This window comes from Sorex fumeus, unplaced genomic scaffold (assembly GCF_029834395.1).
Source record: "Sorex fumeus unplaced genomic scaffold, SorFum_2.1 ptg000005l, whole genome shotgun sequence".
Lineage (NCBI taxonomy): Eukaryota > Metazoa > Chordata > Mammalia > Eulipotyphla > Soricidae > Sorex > Sorex fumeus.
The window spans coordinates 5,956,062-5,973,947 of NW_026606062.1; the positions used below are offsets into that span (position 1 = coordinate 5,956,062).

The 17,886-nt window shown below is 40.9% G+C and overlaps 1 protein-coding gene across 2 annotated transcripts in view; it reads right to left on the reverse strand.

Annotated features, from left to right (window-relative positions):
- The window catches only part of PID1 (phosphotyrosine interaction domain containing 1), a 288,088-nt gene that overhangs the window by 196,425 nt on the left and 73,777 nt on the right, over positions 1 to 17,886 (reverse strand). The window contains exon 1 of one of the 2 annotated variants that reach the window (XM_056121644.1): positions 7,388 to 7,406. The exons of the other annotated variant lie outside the window; for it this stretch is intronic. The gene's annotated coding sequence lies outside the window, so the exon portion shown is untranslated. Of the gene's footprint in view, positions 1 to 7,387; positions 7,407 to 17,886 lie in introns of those variants that run through there. 2 annotated transcript variants of the gene reach the window in all.

Here is a 17,886-nt window from a genome sequence, read left to right on the forward strand (position 1 = left end):
CCTTAAAAAATGAGAAGTGATAAATAAAACACTTCCCTGAAGAGGATATACAGATATAAGCCAACAGGCTTATTGTGAAGAGTGTTCTCCATCTCTAATCCTCGGGTAAATGCAAAATAAAATGACAATGAGGTACCACCTTATACCAATGATACTCGTATATAATATATAAGTATATAATATACTCAAAACAGGGCCAAAGATATAGTCAAGAGGTAAAGAACTTGCCTTGTATCCCTCAGACCACAGCTCAAATCTCTGGTACCACTTATGGTACCCAATAGTACCATCTGGAGTCATTTCTGAGCAAAGAGTTCGGAAGAGTCTATTATCACCACTAAGTGTGGCCCAAAAGCTTCAAAAAGATTTAAAATATTTGTAATTGTTTAAGACCAGAAATAATCTGCATTGATGTGGGGGGGGGGGGGATGAACACTCATTCCTCTGTTGGTGTAAATGCCATCTGGCTCAGTTTCTATGGAAAACAGTAAAGAGAGCTCTGAAAAAGTTAATAATTGAGTTTCCATATATTCAGTGAGCCTACTTCTTGGCAACAGTTCCAAGTATAAAAACATTAATTCATAAAGATATTGGCACTTCTATTTACATCACAGCACTGTTCACAATAACCAAGATCTGGAAGGAACCCAAGTGTCCAAGATAAATAAACACAGTAGGTATACACAATAAAATATTACTCTCAGAAAAGATGAAATCCTGCCATTCTCTGCCATGGAAAGTATTGTGTTGAGTGAAGTTAGTCAGAGGGAGAAGGCAAATACCAAAGGTTCATACACTGAACATAACGAAACTTAGTAAGGGAATTAAAAATGGCCAATGATAACGGCTCTGAAAGCCAGCCTACAAAACTTAGTGTCCTAATTGGGGGTGAACAGGTGGTGGGAAGGTGGGAGAGGGCCTAGAGACTGTGGTAGAGGAACATTGACAGTCTGGTGGTGTGGTGTGGCTACTCTGAATCTCCAAAACATTACTATTAACAGTAGGTTAATTCATGATGCCTAAAAACAATCTAAAACACTATTCATCACAATGCAAGCTAGAAAACACACATCAACACAGCCATAGAGACGGTGTAACTGAGACAAGACATTCACTCAGTCTCTTCTATTTCTTCAGACCCTAAGAGCTGATTAAATGCTTCCTGCTTTAACTTTCTAGGAAAGCCTTCTCTTCCCCTAGAGGTCACCAATGGTCTCCTAATACCCTGACACACACACACACACACACACACACACACACACACATATATATATATATATATATATATATATATATATCACGATCACGATCACGACCACCCTGTTGTTCGTCGATTGCCTCGAGCAGGTGCCAGTAACGTCTTCTTCGTCCTAGCCCTGAGATTTTTTTTTTTTAAGTGCCATATTCAAGGCTTTTTCAGGGTTAGGAGAATGAGACCCATCATTGTTACTGGTATTTGGCATATTGGGTATACCACGGGGAGTTTGCCAGACTCTGCCGTGTGGGCATGTTACATTTGGTAGCCTGCCAGTTTGACCAAATTGGGAATGAGATGATAAGATGTCGCGCTTCCGGGAGCTGAGTGTGATGATCTCTGGATCCTGGCCGTTGTTGGAGTTACACGGCAGTTGGTGGCTGTAACTGTCTAGTTACTGGCAGGTCCAGTCCCAAACTGTGCAGGCTTGGAGATCTCAGCCCCGGGTCCCACACACCTGGGTTCCTCTGTCAGTTCTTTTATGCGTGAGGCTCATCCAAGTGTGTGGAGAGTGGTCCCAGCATGGCCTTGGCTGGGCCTCGGTGGTCTTCAGCTGTTGGGCCCTGGTGGAGACAGTCAGGCATAGGGTAGGAGACTCTGCCTTGTTCTCTCCCAGGAGCTGAGTGATATATATATTATTATATATATATATATATATATATATATATTAACAGCATGATGAGATCTGAGGTTGTGTTCACTCTCTCTGGAGAAAAACATAAGACAAGGCAAGAGATGAAGGGAAGGGATGGAAAGCAGGGGAAGGGGAAGTAAGAAATTAGTTGGGGGGAATAAGAGAGAAAAAGAAAACAAGAAGGGAAAGTAAAAAGGAATGGAGCTGGGGGGAGAAGGCAGCTGGAATAGAGAAGGGATCACTAAGTCAATGATGGTTGGAGGGATCACTTGGGATGGGAGATGTGTGCTGAAAGTAGGCAAAAGACCAAACGTCATAGCCTCTCAGTGTCTGTATTGCAAACCATAATGCCCCAAAGTATAGAGAGACTAAGAGGGAAATTGTCTGCTCTAGAAGTAGGGGGAGGGGTGGGATAGGGGAGAGATACTGGAGACATTGGTGGTGGAGAATGTGCACTAGTGGAGAGATGGGTATTCGATCGTTGCATGACTGAAGCTCAAACATGAAAGCTTTGTAACTGTATCTCACGGTGATTCAATAAAAAAATAAAAAAGGAATGGAGCAGAGCAGCTCTCAACCCTGCCCCTCCCTTCCAATAAGAAACGACTGCATGAAATAATTGCTCCTTAAATCTCTTTGGTCTTTGGTAAGCACGCATTTAAATATTTATGTAAAGCCTATTTTTCTTCTATATTAAATCTCTCTCACTGACAATTACTGGTAACTGCTCCTTAAGTGCTCTCCAAGCAGAGAGAATATATTACAGCTCACCTGGAATAACTGAACTTCTCCAGTGAGGCCAGAGTGATAGCACAACAAGGGAGGGTGCTGGCTTTGCAAATGGCTTACCCGGCTTCAATCCCTGACATCCCATATGGTCCCCCACGTCCCGCCAGGAGTGAACCCTGAACACAGAGCCAGGAGTAAACCCAGGGCACTACCAGATGTGACCCTCAAATCGAAATATAAAAAACAAAACTCTGCCCTACCCCAAATGCTGAGAATAGCCTGCTAGAGCCTTTCCTGGCCTTGTAACCAGCATCAAGGCTGGGAGCCTGGAGCAGGGTGGCTGGGTGGTTCTTGCACAAAAGCCCTGGCTGAAGACTGGTAAAACGAGCTGAAAGCTCTACTCACCAAATGCAGTGCTAAGGCTCTGCACTCAACACACATGAACGCCTGGATTACTTGGGCGCCTACCGCAGTCTATAAGGACAGGGGGCTTTGACATTTTTTACACAAAAGTACCAGTCTGAAGACCACAGTGGGCAACCACGGGAATAAGGACACAACTTCAACCCCACCAACAGTGACACAGAGCTGTTGATGTGAAGAAGTCGAGACTGGAAGTCCCCAAGAGTTGGAGTTGGCTAGACTAGACAAGGGAGGGTGGGAGAGACAAAGGGGCAGAGAGCCCAGAGAGACAGAAAAGGGAGGGGAATGATGTGAACTGGACATCATCTGACTGGTGTTCCCGAAATACGGAAGAGTCTCAGGGTACAGGAGTGCACAGAGCATTTGCTGCCATTCAGACCTGGTGAGAACGCTAGATCTAGTTCAATTGTCTTTCAAACTCATGAAGGAGGAAGTCATGAAGTTTTAGAGCTAAGGTACCTAAATTCCTTCCCCACCCACCCCTTCTACTTAACATGTGGCTCTATCTTTGTAATCCCAGCTCAGCATCTCCTAACAGCAAATTGAATTTTTCACACTTTATGTTTGAAGTTTCCTGGGACTCGAGGCAGTGACACTGGTTCCTCGTGAAAGGCAGTAACAAATTCATTTCTTCTGGAATAAATGTGTGGTCTAGAAGGCAATGGCAATCGAGTATTTGCATGGATACAGACAGCAAGTCCTCAGATCAGGAATTCTTCTCTCAGAGTCCTCTCATGTTTAACACAGTTGTTGAGAACAAAACCAAACCCTCCACGGTTGATGAGAACAGCTTATGCGAGGACCAGTTTTATGACACCCAGTTTTGCTTAAAGCTGTGGTTGCCAAGAACCTGTGAGGTTTGAGTCCAAGAGCAATGAGGACTTACTATGCTTATGTAAAAATTATGGAGGTAGCCTTAAGATATCAAAGTGTTAGTGGGTGGACTATAAAGAAGGAAAGAGTCGGTTAGTCTAGCACTGGTCCACCGCAGCGACAGCAGGAGGGCTAAGTCCAGTGCTGTTCCCAGCCCTGAGTATATGCACTACCACTCACTGAACTGTGACAATAATCATGCTCAATAAATGAAAGGCAAAGAATGTGTTGACTAATTGAGAATAAAGCGAAGATGCATATGACAGGCATCTGATTCTTGTTTATAGGTGCTGGGTGGGTTTGTGTGTGTGTGGGGGGGGGGTCTTCTTAGTCTGTTGAAAAGAAAGGGGAGGAAGACAGTAAGATGTCTTATTCTCTGCTCTACAACTCCAAGTTGCTGACTATACCATAAAGAGCAGTTGTTCACATCTAAACATTCCCATTAATTTCTCAGCATACTAGATCTTCCTCTTTGATTTGGATCTGCTTCATTTTGTGTCGCTGCTGGTTTTTTTATTGAAGAAATTATTGCAAATTGGGTTATTTAAATGCCTCTTACTTCCCATGCATTAAACTGGGATAAGCATTCTCCAGAGGAACACATTTTCCCAGAGGAGCATGGCTAGTACTGGTAGCTAGGGGGGCAAAAAATCTTACTTTTTGTCTTTATAAAGTTGAGCCAGTACACAACTATTATGTAGTATACTGGACTAAAATTTGTTCCTGAAGTTATAATTGAGGAGGAGAAAACATCTAAAAGGGTCCTTAAAAGTGAACTACTGTAAGCAAACCAGCAAAAATGTATCCTCCTGTTTCTCTACCTCAGCCTCATGGACACTTACGCTCCATTACTCTGTGTCCATTAGGACCATTCCAGGGCAATCTAGAGAAAGGAACATCCCTGGCTCCACCCTTCAGAGAGAGTCCCACCACCCAGCTGTCTCCAGATATTGCCAAGTTTCTCCTAGGAAGAGCGTAGAATGGCCTCAGAACGAACAGCTAAGATTAGGACAAACTGTCCAATTATCTCTGAAGGCAGCCAGCACCCAATGTCCCAGAGCTGGTGCAGGCAACACATTTTCTCCTTTCAGTAAAACAGAAGGAAGCCCTTTTACTTTCTTTTATTATATGACACAATTTAGCCCTATTTTCAGTCTCTGAAGTGAAAACAGTTGCATTGTAAGGATGTGGAGTTGATTACAACTGCTGCTACTTTTTCTTCACAAAAACCAAACAGGCTTTTCTGTGTATACACATAAGTTTCTGAAAGGGCCAAGGTCTTACTTGAAATTAATAGACTTTTAACATCGCCACAAACGGTGCTTTAATTTTGTTAATTCTTTGTTAATAAAAGGAATCTTTTTTTTAAAATTAGCACTGTAGCACTGTCCTCCCATTGTTCATCGATTTGCTCGAGCAGGCCCAGTAACATCTCCATCGTGAGACTTATTGTTACTGTGTTTGGCGTATCGGATACGACATGGGGAGCTTGCTAGGCTTTGCCCTGCAGGCGAGATACTCTTGGTACCTTGCCTGGCTCTCCAAGAGGGGCGGAGGAACCGAACCCGGGTCGCCCTGGTCAGCTGCATGCAAGGCAAATGCCATACCCGCTGTGCTATCCCTCCCAGCTGCAAGGTTATTCATGATTGGTTTTCAGTCATATAATGTTCCAACACCCATCCCTTCAACAGTGCACATCCCATCACCAATGCCCCCAGTTTCCCCTTCCCTAACCCCACCTGCCTCGGTGACAGGCACTTTTCTTCTTCAAAGGAAATAATTTTAGAACCACATTCCTTTCCCAGGGCTCATCCAGTACAGTGGATGCCTCGGCCCCACATAGAAAGTAATCCCCACAAAATCCCTGGAGGGCATTTACGCAAAGGGAAATAATCCAGACTTAGAAAGACTTAAACAAAAGATACCTCTGGCATGTTAAGTATATAAAGAAAAATGAAGCTGATGAACGAAGAGAAAAGACTGGGGGATTCCCAGAGGCTGGGTGTGGTACATGAAGTGATGATGATGTCAAAAAGAAAAACACAAGTAGAAGAGATTTACTCTCCTCCAGAGACGCCAGCAGTGTGTCTGTCTATCTCCTCCGGTTCTCTCTCTCCCTCCCTCCTTATTCCCTAAATAAAAACATAAGAAGAAAATAAATAAAAGCATGATAGAATGATTTTTTTTGTTCCAGTTTGCTAAGAAATAATAATTAGTTTTATAAATCCCACAGAACAGGAAATCACATTAGGTAATTTACATAAAATATACAACAAGATAACATTTTTATAAGAGGCTAATTCCCATCCTTGAGGATGTGATCCTATTTCCAAAAAAAAATCACAATCTACTCCAGAAAACTGAAATACTTATCATCAGAAAATTTTTTGAATATGTAAAAAGCCAATAGCTTTATCAAAAGCCCATTACATCTAAATATTCAATATTTAGAGTAATTTAAATAGTCAAATGTAGATTATTCTGCATGCACAAATATTTTTATATCCAGGATCAATTAGATGCCTTCTGCAATAAAGAGTACAGTCAAGTCACCAAAAATGAAAAATGAATTGCCACTAACTCACATGAAACAACACATCCATCAGTGTCTCAAAAAGATCCTTCCCATGAATTAATGGGAGTTCAATAGCTCATATGCCCTGCAAGCGAGGCTCAAAAGGCTTAGGGATATTTTTCAATCCACTCAGCAAGTTCATTCATGAGCTTATATTTATTCACTCTTAATACTTCAACGAAAATTAATAGGTAAAGAGCAGCAGGGAATTCTATGCAAAATGTGAATCAGCACTCTTAAATTGGATTAAGATTCTTTAGAGAATTGGGAAGGCAAGTGTAAGTAAAATAAATCTCATCAGCTATAGAGCAAAAGCTTATGAGAGATAGAGGGTCATATCACGTATCTGAAACACGGATTTAGAACATGGCTTCGAAATCCAGTTCTACCTTTAGCGAGTCATGTAGATTTGGAAAACCAAATCTATCCCAAATGGTCAAAGGCTAAATATTTTTAAAATGTGAACCTGAAATAATCTATGTGCTGCACTAATCACAGAGGAGAGAGCCTAATAAATTCACAGCATCAGTATCATTGGTTGCTCTGATTTCTTTCCTTTGTTTTTTTGTTTGTTTTTTGGGTCTCTCCCAGTGATACACAGGGGTTACTCCTGGCTCATGCACTCAGAAACTACTCCTAGTGGTGCTCGGGAGACCATATGGGATGCTGGGAATTGAAACCGGGTAGGCCACATGCAAGCAAACGCCTTATCCACTGTGCCATCGCTCTATTGCTTCCGGACCTGATTTCTCTCCTTTCCTTCCTCCCTTCCTGTGATCTTTCTTTCACATAGGAAGAACACATTATAGAACTACAAATTTGAAGAGAAAAAGTGTATTAGAAGAAAATAAAGGACAAACCCGAAAGCATAAAACATGCCTGGGCGATATTTACTTACTACTAAGACGAAGACATATTTGCATCCATATACAGAGAGTTCATCTGTGCCCTTCTTATCCTTTCTGCTAGCTGTTGTGGATTGTGTACACGCCAGCCGTTGTAACTAGCACGTTTCTATTTGTAAAACACACCCCAGCCCTTCTACTGTGAACAAACAAAACCTTTCCACATTCCTAGTTCTTTCTATTGTGATAATACTCTTGCATTGCAACAGTATTCTAATACTATAATACTGCACAGAAAGCGCTCCCTGACTCTTTACACAACTGATTCCGTATCTTATAATTGTGCCATTTCCAAAATCTCAAGACTCAAAGATAAAAAAATACTTTTGGTGGATCACATGTTAGAGTATGTTTCTGATTTCTCTGTCTCCTCATATGTAAATTGGCGTGATTATTAACAACGAAAGCAATGCATGGGGGGGGGGGAGGGATAAATTAGGCAATGTACCAAAACATTTCAGAGCATTGCCAACAGCAATTTATGTCTGTTTGCTTTGATTGCACTGATAACTGCTACCTATGTCAATTATTTTGTTTTATATCTAAAGAAAATTAAGTTGAGAGAGGTCAGGGAATTTTCTCACACATCCAACAGTTATTAGGAATAACTTTGCAACTTCCACCTCTATCTCAGCTTCCAATTCCATGCTATTTCCTCAAAATGTTTCTCACCATATTTACTCAATCTGCATTTATGTTATTACTGCATATGTATTCTATTCTGATTATCTCTTACTATGTAACAAATCACTCCAGAATTCAATGGCTAAAAGCAACATCCCTTGGGGATGGAGTAATGGCACAGTAAGTAGAGCATTTATCTTGCATGTGGCCGACCTGGGTTCAATTCCCAGCATCCCATATGGTCCCCTGAGTACCACCAGGAATGATTCCTGAGTGCAAAGTCAGGATTAAACCCTGACCATCACCAGGTGACCCGAAAAAGAGAAAAAAATTCCCTTGTTTTTGTTTGTTTGTTTGTTTGTTTGTCTTTTTCTTTTAACTGAATCTCATTCTTGTTCAAAAATGTGAGCAGAGTCCAATGGGGGGACTTTTCATTCCCAAGATGCTGACTAGGCTGGTCGGGAACAGGCAGATGGCCAGGCCGGTTCAAGAAGGCTTCACTCATATCTAGTCTCGTGGCAGGTGTGACTGGAGGGCAGTGTGGGCTGGACCACTGCACCTCACTTCTCCAGATGGTCTTGGGACAGTTAGGTTCTTACTAAGTGGTTCAGAGCTTTTTTAGCGTGCATGTTCCAAAAAGGTCTGCGAAGAAGTTGCTGCTACAAAAATTCTGACCCAGCCAGCCTCAAAAATCCTAGAGTAGCTCCAGTCGCATCCCAGTGGTCAGTCACTCAAGCCACACAGAGTCGAAGAGAGTGGACTGAGACTAGAAGAGTCCAACTGGAGAAAGAGCAACACATCTCCAGCCACCGTTACTCAACTACCCAGACTACAGGTAAACACAAAGTATAAAACGACTGCTTATGAATCAAGTCCCCAGGGTGTCCTGGAAAGGGCTGTTTTGTTATTTGTCATGTCATATGTAAACGTGAGTTCATATGGAGAGCATCATTAACATGTGACAAATGCACAGTGTGCACTTTATACATCTGTATTGTAGCCTTATTAGAAAATGACCTTTCAGAAGAGTTTTTCCTGAAAGAAAAACAAGTAAAATTGATGTCAAGTACAATTTTCTCCCTGCCAAATTAAATACTGGTTTCACAAAATGAAAGGGAAGCCATATGTTAGTTTCAAAACGGCTTCCCCAGAGACCTGGTAATATTGTGAAGGAGAACTGAAGATACAGAATGGAAAGACAATGTCAAAGGGAGCTTATTGCCTCCATGCAAAACTGGAATCATCTCCAGTCCCTTGCCACCAGCCATGATCCAAAAGCCTAATGAAAATTCTAAGACAGAATTAAATTTCATTTGTTGTTCTAGGCTTAGCATTCACCCGCAGCTCTTCCAAGAGTGTACTGAACCTTCTGTGTTGTCTAAAAAATCATTTCAAAATGACCAATTAATTGCAAAGTTAAAAGAAAAAAAATGATGCATGCAAATGAACATAACTGGTTTAAGGCAACACAGACCTATAATTGTTAACTCAATCCTTATGGATTTGAGCACAAAAAAATAGAGAAAATGGCAAAGCATTTGAAAAGAATTCTAGAGAAAGAGAATACTACTCTAAAACTTAGAGGAAGAGGCAGGTTTTCACTTAGCACTTACTACAGACTCTCAAAAGAAAATTTTAGAAAACTGTTTTGCAGGTTCTACAGATATTAGAAACAGATCACTAACCAAGAAGAATGTGAATTAGAATGCAATTACAACGGAGTTAGCTTAAAAACAGAGATTTCTTTCCAATTCAAATTTCACATTAAAGGCTTTGCATTTTATTTGGTTATGTATGCTCAATAAAATTTTGGCTCCTAAGTGACACTAGCATTGTCTCTAATTTTCTTTATTTTATACTGCACATATAAAATAGAGACTATAATGTATATCCTACTCTATGTTGCTATGTATGAATGTGCAGTTGTGATAGAAGATACTATGGGTAACAGGATAGGATATCAAATAACAGTATATATTAGAGTAAAGCAAACATTAATTATATGTGCATAATAAAACATGCAAAGACACTAAACATCTGCATGCATATATTACAAACATACAACTCTGAATAACAACACCCATAACTTTAATGTTTTGTGTTGTGTTGTTGTTTTGGTGCCACACCAGCAGTACTCAGGAATTACTCCTGGCTCTGCCCTCAGGGATCACTCCTGGTGGGCTCTAAGGATCACATGTGGTGCTGGGGATTGAACGTGGGTGTGTCACAAGCAAGGCACATGGCTGGCCAACCATCTCTCTAGCCACAGCCTATGTTATTATTAAGAATTAGAGTTCATGGACCTTGAGCAATAGCACGGCAGGTAGGGCGTTTGCCTTGCACGCAGCCGAACTGGGTTCGATTCCCAGCATCCCATATGGTCCCCCGAGCACCGCCAGGAGTAATTCCTGAGTGCATGAACCAGGAGTAACTCCTGTGCATCGCTGGGTGTGACTCAAAAAGAAAAAAAAAAGGAAAAAAAAAGAATTAGAGTTCAAGCATAATCCAAAGAGAATGGCACTGTCTCTAAGTAAGGCAGGCTACTTATTCAAAACATGCATCTTCAAGAATCAGAATGCGGGTCTGCACTAGAGAGAGTAGCACCATCCTAAAATGTAAAGATATAATGAGTGTGTAATGAAGCTGAGATTATCCATGGGTCACTTGGTTCTTTCATTTGGTTCTACTTTTCTCTTTCTTTCTTTCTTTCTTTCTTTCTTTCTTTCTTTCTTTTTTTTTTTTTTTGTTGTTTTGGGACTACATCCAGCAATGCTCAGTGGTTACTCCTGGCTCTGCACTCAGAAATCATTTTTGGAGGATTCTAGGGCCATATGGGATCCTGGGGCTCAAACCCACGTTGGCCACATGCAAGGCAAGTACCTGACCCACTGTACTATTTCTCCTGCCCCTAGTTCTACCTACTGTTTTCATCTATTGGGGCCCAGAATTTGTAACTCATTAATTTCATTGCCCCAAAACAGCCAATCTTCCAGGCTCTGTGTGTAGATGAAAAATCTGAGCAAAGATAGCAGCTGATCAAAGACGGAAAGGGGAATAGTTCAATGTTGACATGTTAAAGGACAGGTTACATAGTCACTGGCACTTATAGACACACATAGATGTTTGCTTAAAGGACTAACAGAATGTTCTAGTGGATAAGCTTTACAGTGTTTGCACAATGTTTTTTCCATGAGAGACACAGTTCTCTCATTCCTCATTGAGGTCAGCTGTTTACCACATTAGCACATATTGGCCATTCTCCTATCTCATTTAATCCAAAGCATCTCAGATTCTGAGTTTTCCAATGACGAATCAATCTAAACGGTCATTTTTATAGATTGTAATTGCTTAGAATACATATCACCTACACTTCTTTTTTTCCCGTGCTTAATAATGCAAAATGAGAGAAGAGCCAAAATTAAAAAAAAAAAACAATGATTGTAATGGTATAATATAGGACTGATGACTAAAACAGTTACACATCAAGGTGAAGCTGAAAAAACAATAATGGGGCAGGAGCGATAGCACAGCGGGTAGGGTGTTTGCCATGCATGCAGCCAACCGGGGTTTAATTCCCAGTAACACATATGGTACCCCAGCACCTCCAGGAGTAATTGCTGAGTGCCTGAGCCAGGAGTAACCCCTGTGTATCACCAGGTGTGACCCAAAAAGCAAAATAAATAAATAAATAACCAATATTATTTAAAAAACTGCAGGTAAATATCAAAACTATTTCTTGAAAAATACTATATATAATGCAAAAACAATGATTCAATAAAAATAGCTCAGGCACAAAAAGCCTTCTTCTCAAATACTATACAGTAAGGGAAAGATGAAAATAAAAGCTTAAGAGAATTTTATTAACTCTGGCTTTTAAAAACAGATGACCAAAGGATGTATACTTTAATAGATTAAATACATAAGTATGTATTTAGTATTGTATAGAGACACGTTAAAACTAGATAAAACAAAATTAAACATAAATAAGTTAAAATATACATGATCAAAAAGCATGTAGATAAACAAAGGTAAAAATAAGAAGACTAAAAATGGTTAGAAGCACATCAGTTCTAACAACATACAAATAGGTAAAATTACTTTGCCACAGTTTTTCTAACTATGTATAATGTCATGCCTTTTATAACACTGCCTGCAGAGAGTTTTCAAGGCAAAATTGGAGATCAGAATGAGATGGTTAAAACACCAGATCATGGGACCAGAGACAGAATATAACCGAAAAGCCACTTGCCTTGTATGTGGTTTGCCGGGTTTGCTACCCGGCACCTCGTATGGTCCCCCAAGCTACCGGGAGTGACCCCTGACCACAGAGCCCAGAGTAAGCCTTGAACACGTCTGAGTGTGGCCCCAAAACCAAACCAAACAAAAACTAGCTCACCACTGCTACAGGGCCAGAAAAACGGTCCAGGGGCTAAGGTACTTGTCTTGCATCTGCTGCTTTGAAATCTGAGCAACATCGTGCTCCCTTCTCTATCTGAGCTCCCTTTTCCCCTAGCATGTGTGGCTGGCCTCCAAGCCATGGAGCAAAATTCCTGGTACTAATCTCGGCCGTTCTTGGGTGTTAGTCTCCTATTTTGTTACTCCCAGGATGGAAGAAGTATGCTGAAAGTAGACTATAGACCAAACATGATTGCCACTCATTGCCTCTTTTGCAAACCACAACACCAAAAGGAGAGAGAGAACAGAGGGGAATGCCCTGCCACAGAGGCAGGGTGGGATGGGGGGGGAATGGGGGATGGGAGGGATACTGGGATCCATGTTGGTGGGAAATGGGCACTGGTGGAGGGATGGGTATTTGATCATTGTATAATTGAAACCCAAGAACAAAAATTTGTAAGTCTACAACTGTACCTCATGATGTCTCACTAATAAAAAAAAATAAAGCTACCGAGAGTATTCGATATACCAGACACAGTAACAACAAAGTCTCCAATGGAGACGTTACTGGGCCCGCTCGAGCAAATCGACGATCAACGGGAGGGCCTTTACCTTTACCTTTACCTTTACCTAAATAAAGAAAGAAAAAAAACCCTGAGCAACATATTAGGTCCCCTGAGCACCACTAGGGGTCACTCCTGAACACAGACCTGGGAATGACCCCTGAACATTGCAGGTTGAGACCAAACCACAAATATATGTATAAATTACGTCAAGCTTCACTTCTTTTACCCACATAACAGAAGTAGTACCTATTTCCCAATGTCCTTATGAAGATTATAAAGTATGTCATGTACTTAAATATTGAATCCTTATTAATAGAATATAACAGTAACACTGTTATATACAAGTGATTTCATAATCAATGACTAGGCAAAGAGACAAAGTAGTAGAGGCCCTCCCGTTGATCATCGATTTGCTCGAGCGGGCCCAGTAACGTCTCCATTGGAGACTTTGTTGTTACTGTGTCTGGCATATCGAATACTCTCGGTAGCTTGCCGGGCTCTCCGAGAGGGGCGGAGGAATCAACTCGGGTCGGCCATGTTGGCTGCGTACAATGCAGACGCCCTACCCGCTGTGCTACCGCTCCAGTAAGACAATATCAATTATAAAATAGAAGATAAGAATGTTTATTACTGAACATTGGCAGACACAATTCTCCATTAACTATAATAATTATGTATTTGATGTATCAAATAATAAACAATCTAAAGTCTGGCACAAAATATATAAGAAGATAAAGGAAAAATGACAGGCAAATTATACTATGAGATACTAAAAAAAAGCTTTCAGAAGTTTAGGATTCAACTTGTAAAAGAGCAAACAAAACTTAAATTATATAGATGATCATATTGATTTAACTTATATACGTAAAAACAAGTAGTCTTTTATGGTTACTAAATTACTAAGCAATTAGCAGCCAAATTACCAAGTACATGAAAAATGCAAAAATTCTAACAGAATTATTAAGGAAAAGATTTTATACATAATTTTTAGTTTTACTGAGTAAATTTTCCAGTATCCAGTGGAGAATAAAACAGGCATTAATGTTGTATTACTCCAACTCTAAAAACTCCAAAATATATAAGAAATTAGCTCCACTTAAATATAATAATTTAAGATTATGATTTACCTGGCTTATGTAATAGTAACACTGTATCACTGTCATCCCATTGTTCATCTATTTAAGCGAGTGGGTGCCAGTAACATCTCCATTCATCCCAGCTCTGAGATTTTAGCAGCCTCTCCTTACTCATTCTTTCCCCACATATTGGAGGTTCTTTCAGGAGAATGAGACCCGTTATTGTTACTGCTTTTGGCATATCGAATACACCATGGGTAGCTTGCCAGGCTCTACAAGTAATAGCATATTACATATCATATTTTTCTTTCCTACAGTACAAAATAAAGAAAATTATTTTCCAGTACACCTCACAAAATTCACATCATTTAAATTATAGACACAAAGCACATTTAATGCTAAATATATTGTGCTCAATAGTAAATAATCACAAGTTAGTATCATAGAATGAAAAAATGTCTTGCTAAACCATAACACAGAATAACTCATATATTTCTCATCTTGCTTTTATTTCTGAGATTCACAATGCAGAGAGTTGAGGACAAGAAAGCCTAAATAAGGCTCTATATTTCCTGTGTAATTCTTGAAATGATGGGATGTTGATACTTATTACTGAATCATCATTTTTCTTTTATATATCTTATACACCCATTTCAATTGCATTTCATTCTTTTATTTAAAAATGAAAGAGACAGCACTCTGAAAATCTCAATTAAACATCCTGTATTCTGGTTTAAAACCCAGGATTACAAAGAGATAACAGCACTGAAGAACTGAAGTAAAATTTTTTTGAGTTGTTGGTGCTCAGTCAACCAATTATAAATAAAATTCTTCATAGCTTTCAATAATAAAGTAAAAGGAGGCTACACAGTATTGGCATACTAAGAAAATAATCTTAGCTCTTCAAACAAATATTCTTGGAAACTATATGCCCAATTTCTCTCCAAGTAGCACAGTAGGTGGGGCATTTGACTTGCACGTGGACGACCTGGGGTCGATTCCTCCATCCCTCTCGGAGAGCCCACAAGCTACTGAGAGTATCTTGCCAACATGGCAAAGACTGACAATTTCCCCGTGGTGTATTTGGTATGCCAAAAAACAGTAACAACTAGTTCACTATGGAGATGTTACTGGTGCCCGCTCGAGCAAATCGATGAACAAAACGGGAGGACAGTGCTACAGTGCCACAGTGACTCTTCAAATGTAAAGGTAAAAGGTAAAGGCCCTCCCGTTGTTCGTCGATTTGCTCGAGCGGGCCCAGTAACGTCTCCATTGGAGACTTTGTTGTTACTGTGTTTGGCATATCGAATACGTCACGAGGAGCTTGCCAGGCTCTGCCATGCCGGGGAGATACTCTTGGTAGCTTGCTGGGCTCTCCGAGAGGGGCGGAGGAATCGAACTCGGGTCGGCCATGTTGGCTGTGTGCAAGGCAAACGCCCTACCGCTGTGCTATCGCTCCAGCCCCAATACTAGGAAAAGTCTAAATAAAATGCAAAGGCTTTTGCACAAAGATTTCACAGTTTATTGTGGATTTTAATATTAAGCATAAGTTGTTTTCAAATATTCACAAAGTATAAGGCGATAATCTGTGCCCCTTGGCTGTAGGAAATCTTCTCCCTATTGGTTAGACATTAAGTCTAACCCCTAAGTCAGGTTAGACCCCTGGGTAAAAAAAAGCCTAGTTTTCACAACATAATTGGGTGAACAAAATGCTCCCCACAAAAGAACAAACTAGATCAGGGGGCAGGCGAAAATCAGCCCGGAAAAGAATGGAATAAAAGAGTTTAGGGTTTTCAAGATTAGAGAGCGGTGTGGGCAAAAATAGAATAAGAATAAGACACCGTCATAACCTCCATCTATTCTTTAAGGGTGCCTGCTGATTGGCTATGGGAAATATCCCCTCTCTGCTCTTAATGTACCCATTGAATTTTGACGTGCTTGCTAACTGTTCCTAACATCGTTGTCAACTTAATAACCCCTATGTTGGAAACCAGGATGGGGGAACAAAGTTGTACTGAATAAATGAACAGCCTGTGAATTCACTTAGAGACCCTAAAGCCTGGACAGTCCCTGTTTATTTGTCTTTTTATGTGTTTGTCTCATTCTCTGCAACTCAGTTCCAGTAGACAGAAGTTGAAGGTGCCAATCTAAGTGGTTTGAGACAACTGAAACAGCTGTACAATATTTCAAGGCCCAGTACAGGAGAAGCCAGAGAAGAGCTTGACCTCTGTTCCTGGACCAGCTCTTCAACTGCATTACCTCCTAGGCAAATCCATTCTGATCTAGAGATTTCAATTTTATCTCCATTGCATTAACTCTTAGTCACATAAGCCGGGGGAAATTCATTCCTCTTTGATCTAGAGTTTTACACATACCTGGTTTCTCAGAATCTTTAAAGTCGGAATCAATATCCCAACTTAGAAGTTCCAAAGAATGAAACTAAAATTCGGAGAGGCCGGGAGAACTGGTCGATTGTTGGAAGCTTGCCACAAAAGTGTGTGAGGCAAAGGGCAGTTAAGATAGAGAAGGAACCAGTATGACAGCAATAGTTAGAAATGATCACTCTGGACAGGAACTGAGTGTTAAAAGTAGGTAAAGGGACACACATGATAATCTTTCAGTATCTATGTTGCAAACCATAAACCCCCAAAAGAGGAGGTGGAGGGTGGGAGGGAGGGAGGGAGGGAGGGAGGGAGGGAGAGATAGAGAGAGAGGAAAAGTGCTTTCTATAGAGAGATTCAGGGAAGGGGGTGGGCAGGAGAGTAGCTGGGGACATTAGTGGTGGAAAATGTACACTGGTAAAGGGGCAAGTGTTGGAACATTATATGACTGAAACCCAATCATGAACAATTTTGTAACTCTGAATCTTATTGTGATTGAAGGAGGTGGAGGCGAAGGCGGAGGAGGAGGAAGAGGAGGAAGGGGAAGAGGAGAAGGAGAAAGAGGAGGAGATGGTGGAGGAGGAGGAGAAAAGAAAGAGAAAAAAAGGAGGGGCTGGAGAAGGGAAGAGGAGGAGGAGGAGGAAGAGGAGGAGGAGGTGGTGGAAGAGGAGGAGGAGGAGGAGAAAAGAAAGAGAAAAAAGGAGGGGTTGGGGAGGGGAAGAGGAGGAGAGAGGAGGAGGAAGAGGAAAAGGAGGAGGAAGAGAAGGAAGCAGAAGAGGAAACGGAAGCAGAGGAGGAAGCAGTAGAAGAAGGAGGAGGAGGAGGAGGAGGAGGAAGAGGAAAAGGAGAAGGAGGAGAAGGAAGAGAAGAAGAAGAAGAAGAAGAAGAAGAAGAAGAAGAAGAAGAAGAAGAAGAAGAAGAAGAAGAAGAAGAAGAAGAAGAGGAGGAAGAGGAAGAAGAAGAGGAAGAAGAAGAAGAAGAAGAAGAGGAGGAGGAGGAAGAGGAGGAGGAGGAGGAGAAGGAAGAGAAGAAGAAGAAGAAGAAGAAGAAGAAGAAGAAGAAGAAGAAGAAGAAGAAGAAGAAGAAGAAGAAGAAGAAGAAGAAGAAGAAGAAGAAGCAGCAGCAGCAGCAGCAGCAGCAGCAGCAAAGTGAAGACTACCATCCTCTTTCCTGGGGTATTTCCCATCCCAGTGGATACACACCACTGTCCACTTCTTTATGCAGATATTTAAATCCTTCCTAGCACCCTTGTTTCCTCTCTTCCTGTGAGAGTCAACTTTCTACCTATCAATAATCCATTTGCCTCTATCCACTCATTATCGCTCTCCTGGACTTCGTACAATGGTCTCATCACCAGCCTCCTCTAATGTTTGCTATAATCTAATCCAACCTCGAAAGTAACAGGCAGCGTTCTTTCTAACAAAAAGAAAAAGTCAATTGTGAACTTCTA